Source organism: Mustelus asterias, chromosome X (assembly GCF_964213995.1).
Source record: "Mustelus asterias chromosome X, sMusAst1.hap1.1, whole genome shotgun sequence".
In the NCBI taxonomy this organism is placed as follows: domain Eukaryota; kingdom Metazoa; phylum Chordata; class Chondrichthyes; order Carcharhiniformes; family Triakidae; genus Mustelus; species Mustelus asterias.
The window spans coordinates 17,733,155-17,742,505 of NC_135834.1; positions in this window are offsets into that span (position 1 = coordinate 17,733,155).

Sequence of the window (9,351 nt, forward strand, 5' to 3'; positions counted from 1 at the left end):
GATGCTGGTTTGGAGAGCTGGTGCACAGACGATGGAATTCTGTGATTCTGATGTAATCTGACATGAATAGGTTTTTAATCAGCAGAGAAGTTAATGGTAATGGAGATAAGGCTGGAAAGTGGACTTGGTGAGGGTTAGGTCAGCCATGATCTCATTAAACGGCAGAGCAGGCTCGCAGGGCTGAATGGCCTACTCCTATCCTTATTCCTTATGGTCCCATGGTGAAAGTTTAACTCTCTCTCTCTACAGATGCTGCCAGCCCAGATGATTTTTTCCAGTTCTTTCTGTATTGATTTTAGATCTACCAGCAGTGGGGGGAAACACTATTTACAATGAAAGATAAAATAGGTGTCCTTGATTTGCTTTTGTGAATCCCTGCACTGCAGCAGGAGTCCATTCAGGCCATAAAGTCTGCACCATCTCTGGCAGATTGTTTTACCCAGGCCCTCTCCCCATAAGCCCACACCTTTATCATAGCTAATCCCCCTAACCTACACATTTTGGGGCACTAAGGGGCATGTTAGCAAGACCAATCCACCTAACCTGCACTTCTTTGGACAGTGGGAGGAAACCAGAGCACCCAGAGGAAAACCAGGTAAAGACGGGGAGAACAGGGAAAGGCTTCAATAATATATAAACTGCCGTGTTTATTTGCATATTACCCTTAAAGGACACATTACTCTTCAGGCTTCAAGGGCGAATGGCCTCCTCCTGCTCCCATTTCCTCTGTTGTCCAAGAGGAATTGAACGGCCCTCCTGCAAATTTGCCTGCAATACGGAGACTGACCATCCAGTGTCGCTGCTCCCTCACCTCTCAGGCTGAATCGTCACTCTACTGACCAGGCAAAGGGCCCAAAAAAATCTCAATCTGTTTTCCACATTGATTCAGATCAGTCATATTCTCCTTGGAGAGAAGAAAGAACAAAGCACAAAGAAAATTACAACACAGGAACAGGCCCTTCGGCCCTCCAAGCCTGCACCGACCATGCTGTCAGACAGAAGGCAGAGAGTTGGGATAAAAGGTTCTTTCTCAGAATGGCAACCGGTGACAAGTGGTGTCCCGCAGGGTTCAGTGTTGGGGCCACAGCTGTTCTCTTTATATATTAACGATCTAGATGACGGGACTGGGGGCATTCTGGCCAAGTTTGCCGATGATACAAAGATAGGTGGAGGGGCAGGTAGTATTGAGGAGGTGGGGAGGCTGCAGAAAGATTTAGACAGTTTAGGAGAGTGGTCCAAGAAGTGGCTGATGAAATTCAACGTGGGCAAGTGCGAGGTCATACACTTTGGAAAAAAGAATAGAGGCATGGACTATTTTCTAAACGGTGACAAAATTCATAATGCTAAAGTGCAAAGGGACTTGGGAGTCCTAGTCCAGGATTCTCTAAAGGTAAACTTGCAGGTTGAGTCCGTAATTAAGAAAGCAAATGTAATGTTGTCATTTATCTCAAGAGGCTTGGAATACAAAAGCAGGGATGTATTTCTGAGGCTTTATAAAGCACTGGTTAGGCCCCATTTGGAGTACTGTGAGCAATTTTGGGCCCCACACCTCAGGAAGGACATACTGGCACTGGAGCGGGTCCAACGGAGATTCACACGGATGATCCCAGGAATGGTAGGCCTGACATACGATGAACGTCTGAGGATCGTGGGATTATATTCATTGGAGTTTAGGAGGTTGAGGGGAGATCTGATAGAAACTTACAAGATAATGAACGGCTTAGATAGGATGGACGTAGGGAAGTTGTTTCCATTAACAGGGGAGACTAGGACGCGGGGGCACAGCCTTAGAATAAAAGGGAGTCACTTTAGAACAGAGATGAGGAGAAATTTCTTCAGCCAGAGAGTGGTGGGTCTGTGGAATTCATTGCCACAGAGGGCTGTGGAGGCCGAGACGTTGAGCGTCTTCAAGATAAATTCTTGATTTCTCGAGGAATTAAGGGCTATGGGGAGAGAGCGGGTAAATGGAGTTGAAATCAACCATGATTGAATGGTGGAGTGGACTCGATGGGCCGAATGGCCTTACTTCCGCTTCTATGTCTTATGGTCTTATGCTGCCTGACTTAACTAAAACCCCCTACCCTTCCAGGGACCATATCCCTCTTTTCCCATCCTATTCATGTATTTGTCAAGACGCCCCTTAAAAGTCACTACCGTATCCACTTCCACTACCTCCCCTGGCAACAAGTTCCAGGCACGCACCACTCTCTGTGTAAAAAATCTGCCTCATACATCTCCTTCAAACCTTGCCCCTCGCACCTTAAACCTGTGCCCCCCAGTAATTGACTCATCCACCCTGGGAAAAAGCTTCTGACTATCCACTCTGTCCATGCCCCTCATAATCTTGTAGATTTCTATCAGGTCTCCCCTCAACCTCCGTCGCTCCAGTGAGAACAAACCAAGTTTCTCCAACCTCTCCTCATTTCTAATGTCCTCCATACCAGGCAACATCCTGGTAAATCTTTTCTGTACCCTCTCCAAAGCCTCCACATCCTCCTGGTAGTGTGGCGACCAGAATTGAACACTATATTCCAAGTGCAGCCTAACTAAGGTTCTATAAAGCTGCAACATGACTTGCCAATTTTTAAACTCAATGCCCCGGCCGATGAAGGCAAGCATGCCGTATGCCTTCTTGACTACCTGCTCCACCTGCATTGCCACTTTCGGTGACCTGTGTACCTGTACACCCAGATCCCTTTGCCTATCAATACTCTTAAGGGTTCTGCCATTTACTGTATATTTCCTAGCTGTATTAGACCTCACATTTGTCCGGATTAAACTCCATCTGCCATCTCTCCGTCCAAGTCTCCAACTGATCTATATCCTGCTGTATCCTCTGATAGTCCTAATCACTATCCGCAAATCCACCAACTTTTGTGTCATCCGCAAACTAATCAAACCAGTTACATTTTCCTCCAAATCATTTATATATATATTACAAACAGCAAAGGTTCCAGCACTGATCCCTGAGGAACGCCACTTGCCACAGCCCTCCATTCAGAAACGCACCCTTCCACTGCTACCCTCTGTCTTCTTTGACTGAGCAAGAGCTTCAACAACACCAGGTTAAAGTCCAACAGGTTTATTTGGTAGCAAATACCATTAGCTTTCGGAGCGCTGCTCCTTTGTCAGATGGAGTGGAAATGTGCTCTCAAACAAGGCACAGAGACACAAAATCAAGTTACAGAATACTGATTAGAATGCGAATCCCTACAGCCAACCAGATCTTAAAGATACAGATAATGTAGGTGGAGGGAGCATTAAGCACAGGTTAAAGAGATGTGTATTGTCTCCAGACAGGACAGCCAGCAAGTCCAGGAGGCAAACTGTGGGGGTTACTGATAGTGTGACATAAATCCAACATCCCAGTTTAGGCCGTCCTCATGACTGAGCCAGTTCTGTATCCACCTTGCCAGCCTCACCTCTGATCCCATGTGACTTCACCTTCTGCACCAGTCTGCCATGAGGGACCTTGTCAAAGGCCTTACTGAAGTCCATGTAGACAACATCCACTGCCCTACCCTCATCAATCATCTTCGTCACTTCCTCGAAAAACTCGATCAAGTGAGTGAGACACAACCTCCCCTTCACAAAACCATGTTGCCACTCACTAATACGTCCACTTATTTCCAAGTGGGAATAAACCCTGTCTCAAAGAATCCTCTCCAATAATTTCCCTACCATTGATGTAAGGCTCACCGGCCTGTAATTACCTGGATTATTCTTGCTACCCTTAAACAAAGGAACAACATTGGCTATTCTCCAATCCTCTGGGACCTCCCCTGTAGCCAGTGAGGATACAAAGATTTCTCTCAAGGCCCCAGCAATTTCCTCCCTTGCCTTTCTCAGTATTCTGGGGTATATCCCATCAGGCCCTGGGGACTTGTCTACCTTAATGTTTCTCAAGAACCCCAATACCTCCTCCTTTTTGATCTCAACATGATTCAAACTATCTACACACCCTTTCCTAGACTTCTCATCCACCAAGTCCTTCTCTTTGGTGAATACTGATGCAAAGTACTCATTTAATACCTCGCCTATTTCCTCTGGCTCCACGCATAGATTCCCTCCCTTGTCCTTGAGTGGGCCAACCCTCTCCCTGGCTACCCTCTTGCACTTTACATATGTATAAAAAGCCTTGGGATTTTCCTTAATCCTGCTGGCCAATGCTTTTTCGTGACCCCTTTTAGCCCTCCTTACTCAAGTTTCTTTCTACTTTCCTTGTATTCCACACTTGCTTCATGTGTTCCCAGCCTCCTATCTTTGACAAATGCTTCATTTTTCTCTTTGACTAGGCTCACAATATCTTTCGTTATCTAAGGTTCCCAAAACTTGCCATACTTATCCTTCATCCTTACAGGAATGTGCCGGTCCTGAATCCCTATCAACTTACACTTGAAAGCCTCCCATATGTCAGATGTTGATTTGCCCTCAAACATCCAACTCCAATCTACATTCTTCAGTTCCAGCCTAATATTGTTGTAATTCGCCTTCCCCCAATTTAGCATCTTAACTTGAGAACTACACTTATCTTTATCCATCAGTATTTTAAAGTTTATTGAATGATAGTCACTGTTCCTGAACTGCTTCCCTACTGAAACATCGACCACCTGGCCGGGCTCATTCCCCAATACCAGGTCCAGTATGGTCCCTTCCCTAGTTGGACTATCTACATACTGTTTCAAGAAGCCCTCCTGGATGCTCCTTACAAACTCTGCCCCATCCACGCCCCGAGCACTAAGTGAGTCCCAGTCAATATAGGGGAAGTTAAAATCTCCCACCACAACAACCCTGTTACTTTTACACCTTGCCAAAATCTGCCTACATATCTATCCCTCTATCTCCCGCTGGCTGTTGGGCAGCCTATAGTAAACCCCCAACATTGTGACTACACCTTTCCTATTCCTGAGCTCTACCCATATTGCTCCCGCTGTACAGCTGTGATATTCTCCTTAACCAGCAGTGCAACTCCCCCACCCCTTTTACATCCCCCTCTATCCCGCCTGAAACATCTATATCCTGGAATGTGGTGGAGGCAGGTTCAATCGAGGCATTCGAGAGGACATTAGATTATTACTTGAATATGCTGGAGTATGGGAAAAAGGCAGGGAAATGGCTCTAAGTCATGATGCTGGAGTCATGGAGAGCTGGTGCAGACATGATGGACCAAATGGCCTCGGTTTGAATCATAACAATTAATCCAACAACCCATTTTCAATCACATGGACAATGGAGTCGAAACATCTCAATCTGTTTTTGCACTGTGTTAATATAGCGCTATCTCCGGGTTCCAGTGCGCAGGCCCGGCGCAGGGACGCGGGGGCCCCTCCTCCTGCACCTCCTCGAGCCGAGGTTTCCAGGCAACCGGCTGGCGGCTCCAGCCAGAGTGAGAAGCCACTCGGTGATCTCCCCCTCCCCCCAGGCCCGGGACTGCGCATGTCCAAGGGAGAGGGGAAGCTGCGCATGAGCGGAGGCGATCGTCATGCTGAGGTGTTGACCAATGGGAACTCTGGAGGACCGGAAGGATTCTGCTCCTCCAGCCAATCAGAACTTCCCATTGTCTGAATGCGGAATTTGGATAATAAGCTTGTTCCTTTGCTTATTGCTGCCCAGCAAAGCTGCTGCTTCACTCACTCTGAATGAAGATTGAGCTTCAGACGGCCTGAAACGTGTCTCCTCTCGGACAACACCCAGTTTTGTTTCCGGGGTGAGGTGGATTCGTGTTCGCCCGAGTAGCGGGGGGCCCCGGGTCGGAGCCGGGCGGAAACTGTGGGTTTGTTTTCTTTTCTTTTTTTTTGTGAGTACCTTTATTTTTTTTTCTCGTTTTTGCTCACGGAGACGCCCGGTTTTTGTTTTTGTTTTGTTGGGTTTGTTTGTTTTTCGCTCCCTGCGGGGAGGAAGGAGGGAGGTGAGCTGCTGCCTGCCTTGCCCGGCCTGCCTGTTGCCTGCCTGCCTGCCGTCTGGCCTGCTTACCTGCCTGCCTGCCGTCTGGCCTGCTTACCTGCCTGCCTGCCGTCTGGCCTGCTTACCTGCCTGCCTGCCGTCTGGCCTGCTTACCTGCCTGCCTGCCGTCTGGCCTGCTTACCTGCCTGCCGTCTGGCCTGCTTACCTGCCTGCCTGCCGTCTGGCCTGCTTACCTGCCTGCCTGCCGTCTGGCCTGCTTACCTGCCTGCCTGCCGTCTGGCCTGCTTACCTGCCTGCCTGCCGTCTGGCCTGCTTACCTGCCTGCCTGCCGTCTGGCCTGCTTACCTGCCTGCCTGCCGTCTGGCCTGCTTACCTACCTGCCTGCCTGCCGTCTGGACTGCCTGCCTGCCGTCTGGGCTGCCTGCCGTCTGGACTGCCTGCTTGCCTGCCATCCGGCCTCTGGAGGGTGTGCTCTCCCCGGGGGGAGGGAGGAAGAGAGGACAGAGTAACTGGAGGAGAAGGGGGGGGGCGAAGGCGTTTGGACTGTCTCTTCTCCATCTGCATTGGGGGGGGTGAAGACCTTTTTTCCTAATTCCCCTACCCACTGCTGCTATCCCCAAGATTGGTGCACCCTCCCCTTTTTCCCTCCTAACTGGGGCACCGGCCTTGTGCCTCATCTCCCTCCCACTGCTCCGACCTCCTCTCTCCCTCTCTCACTCCGGGGAGAGAACACCTACACCCCTACCCACCTACCCCACCCTCCCTTATCTTCCCCATCCCACATACGCCCTGCCGTGCATCTGGGCAGTCTCGGGGTGGGCGTAGCACTTCCCCTGATACAATGGCGACATCACCAGCGTCGCCGGTGGCAGGGCCTTCTCGGCCCACCTATGCGGGCGTGGCAGCTGCCAGAGCCCCCGCCGCTCCCAAGGCCCTGCCGCCATTCTCTTTAATCACGCGGCAGCTCGGGGTGAAGTGCTACGCCCACCCCGACATGTCTATCGAGGCCTGCGTTAAGGCAATGGCTGGGGTTGTCGGCCCCTCAGCCATTGTCGCGGCCTGAAAGATGTACGGCCGGGCTGTATTCTTCCTGAAGGCCGAGCGGGCGGTTCGCCTCGCCCTGGAAAAGGGGCTCACGGTGGGCGGGACGTTCCTGGCGGTGGACCCATTGGAGGCCACCGCCCACAAGATAGTAATATCGAACGTCCCGCCCTTCCTACCGAGTGAGCTCCTCCTCCCCCACCTCCATCTACTGGGGGAGGTCAGGTCCGGGGTGCAGCCGATCCCGCTCGGCCTTCGGGACCCCTCCCTCCGCCACATATACTCCTTCCGGCGCCAGGTTTTTGTCCGCCTGGCCCGGGAGGAGGAACTGGAGGGAGGGTTCAATGTCCCCCACGAGGGGACCACGTACCGGGTCTTTTGGTCCGCGGACGGTGTGCGGTGCCATGCCTGTAAGGAGGCGGGGCACGTGAGAAAAAACTGCCCCGTCTCCAAGGCCGCCGACCACCAACCCAAGGCGGCCGCAGCTGGCACCGCAGCCCCCTCTCCCCCCAAGCGAGTACCATCTGCCCCCCCGCGAGGGGAGGCCACGCCGGCAGCAGCTGCCACCTCAGCTGCCGGCGGGGGGGGAGCGGAGCCCCCGCGCGGCCAAAAGGCCCAGAAGGGACCTACAAAAAAGAAGGGGGGTACCGGAACCCCGGCCCCCAGGGAAAACACCCCAACCACCCCGGCAGCCGGCTCGGGGACCGCCTCAGTCTCCACCTGCGCCCCCCCCCCACCACCACCACCACCACCATCTGCCGGGCCCGTGGGCTCTCCGGGGCCTAGTGCTGGGTCCGGCGCCCGGGATCATGGGCCCGAGCATGGGGGGGTAAGCGACCCCGAGCCGGCAAAACTGGCGACGCCGCCACCTCGGGGGGAAGTGACGGGAGAGCAGGGGGGGCGCGGCAAGGCGAAGAGGGGCGGAGGGCGAGGGGCCTCGCCTGCCCGAGGGCAGGTTAACAAAAAGAGGCGGGGCCCCTCGGGCACCGTAGAGTTCGAGGTCTGCGTGCCCCTCCCCCCTTGTGAGTCATCTCCTGCCGTGCCCCCACCTGTCTTTGTGCCTTGTCCCGCGAAAAAAGGGGGCAAGGCACCCTGTAAGTCGAAGCGTGTGCTGCCTCAGTCCCCCGGCGAGGAGTCCCCGGGGCCGGGTGGCAGCGGGACCCCCACGGTTCCGTTCCACCCGGCCGGTTACAACCCGGAGTTCTTCTTCAGTCTGTCGGGGGACTGGGGCGACACTCCAATGTTCGTGTCCCCGTGCGGCGGCGGCGAGGAGACGATCCACTCGTCCTCTCCGTCCCGACCTTGGACGCTGGACATCCCCAACCTCAGTCCGAAGGATACACCGGACCTGGGGGGTGTCCAAGCGTCTGGGGCGGGGGGGGGGGCTGGGCCGCCGTCGCACGGGGGCCCGCAATCCGGGAAAGGTGAGCCCGGGGGGAACCCCTCCTCCACCGATCCTGGGTGTGGGATCGGGGAGGGGCTAGGGCTAGTTGGTGGCTCCGTGCCGCCCGCCGTACGTCCTGCGGCGGGGGACTCGGAGTCGAGGGGCGACCGCCCTGAGGAGGTCAGCGGCTCGGTGGAGGGCACGGGGACACTTTCAGAGTCTGCCCAGAGCGAGGCGGGGGACTCCCTCGTGCCCCCCACCGAGTCGTCCCTCATCCCCTCCAAGGACCTCAGGGTCTTTATCCGTAGCCATTCCGGTCGCTCCGACATAATCCGGCTAGCCCTCGGCCACTGGCCGGACCTGGCGCAGCTCGTCCGGTCCGTGAAGGCATGCTCGCATGCCTCCGCGGGCCTGGAGAAAATAGAGCGGCGCTGGGTACTGCGGTTCCTCCACGGGCTCGAAAAGGTGGGGGGTGGACTGGTGAGAATTGCGCCAGCGCCCCCCCACACACCTAGTTAAGTGGTGACGGTGGCACAAAGCTGCTGACATGAAGGTGACCATAGCCAGCCTCAACATCAACGGCAGCAGTGGGCCACACCGCAGGTTCCAGAACTTCTCGGTCCTCCGTGACGGGAAGTATGCGGTGTGTTTCCTGCAGGAAACCCACACCGTTCCGGGAGACGAAGCCCAATGGCTCCTGGAGTGGCGAGGGGGGGTCTACATGAGCCACCTCACGCTCGCTTCTTGCGGGGTGGCTATCTTGTTGGCCCCGCATTATAAGCCGGAGATCTTGGGGTCAAGGAGCCGGTGCCAGGCCGGTTGCTGCACTTGACGGTCCGTGAGGGGGGCGTGGTCATTCACTTGCTGAATGTCTACGCCCCGACCGCTGGACCGTAGCAAACGACTTTCTACGAGAAAGTGTCCGCTCACATCGACACCATCGCGGGGGGCGAATGCATTATCCTCGGGGGAGATTTCAACTGCATCCTCGAGGCACGGGACCGCACCGGCCCCTGGCTGCG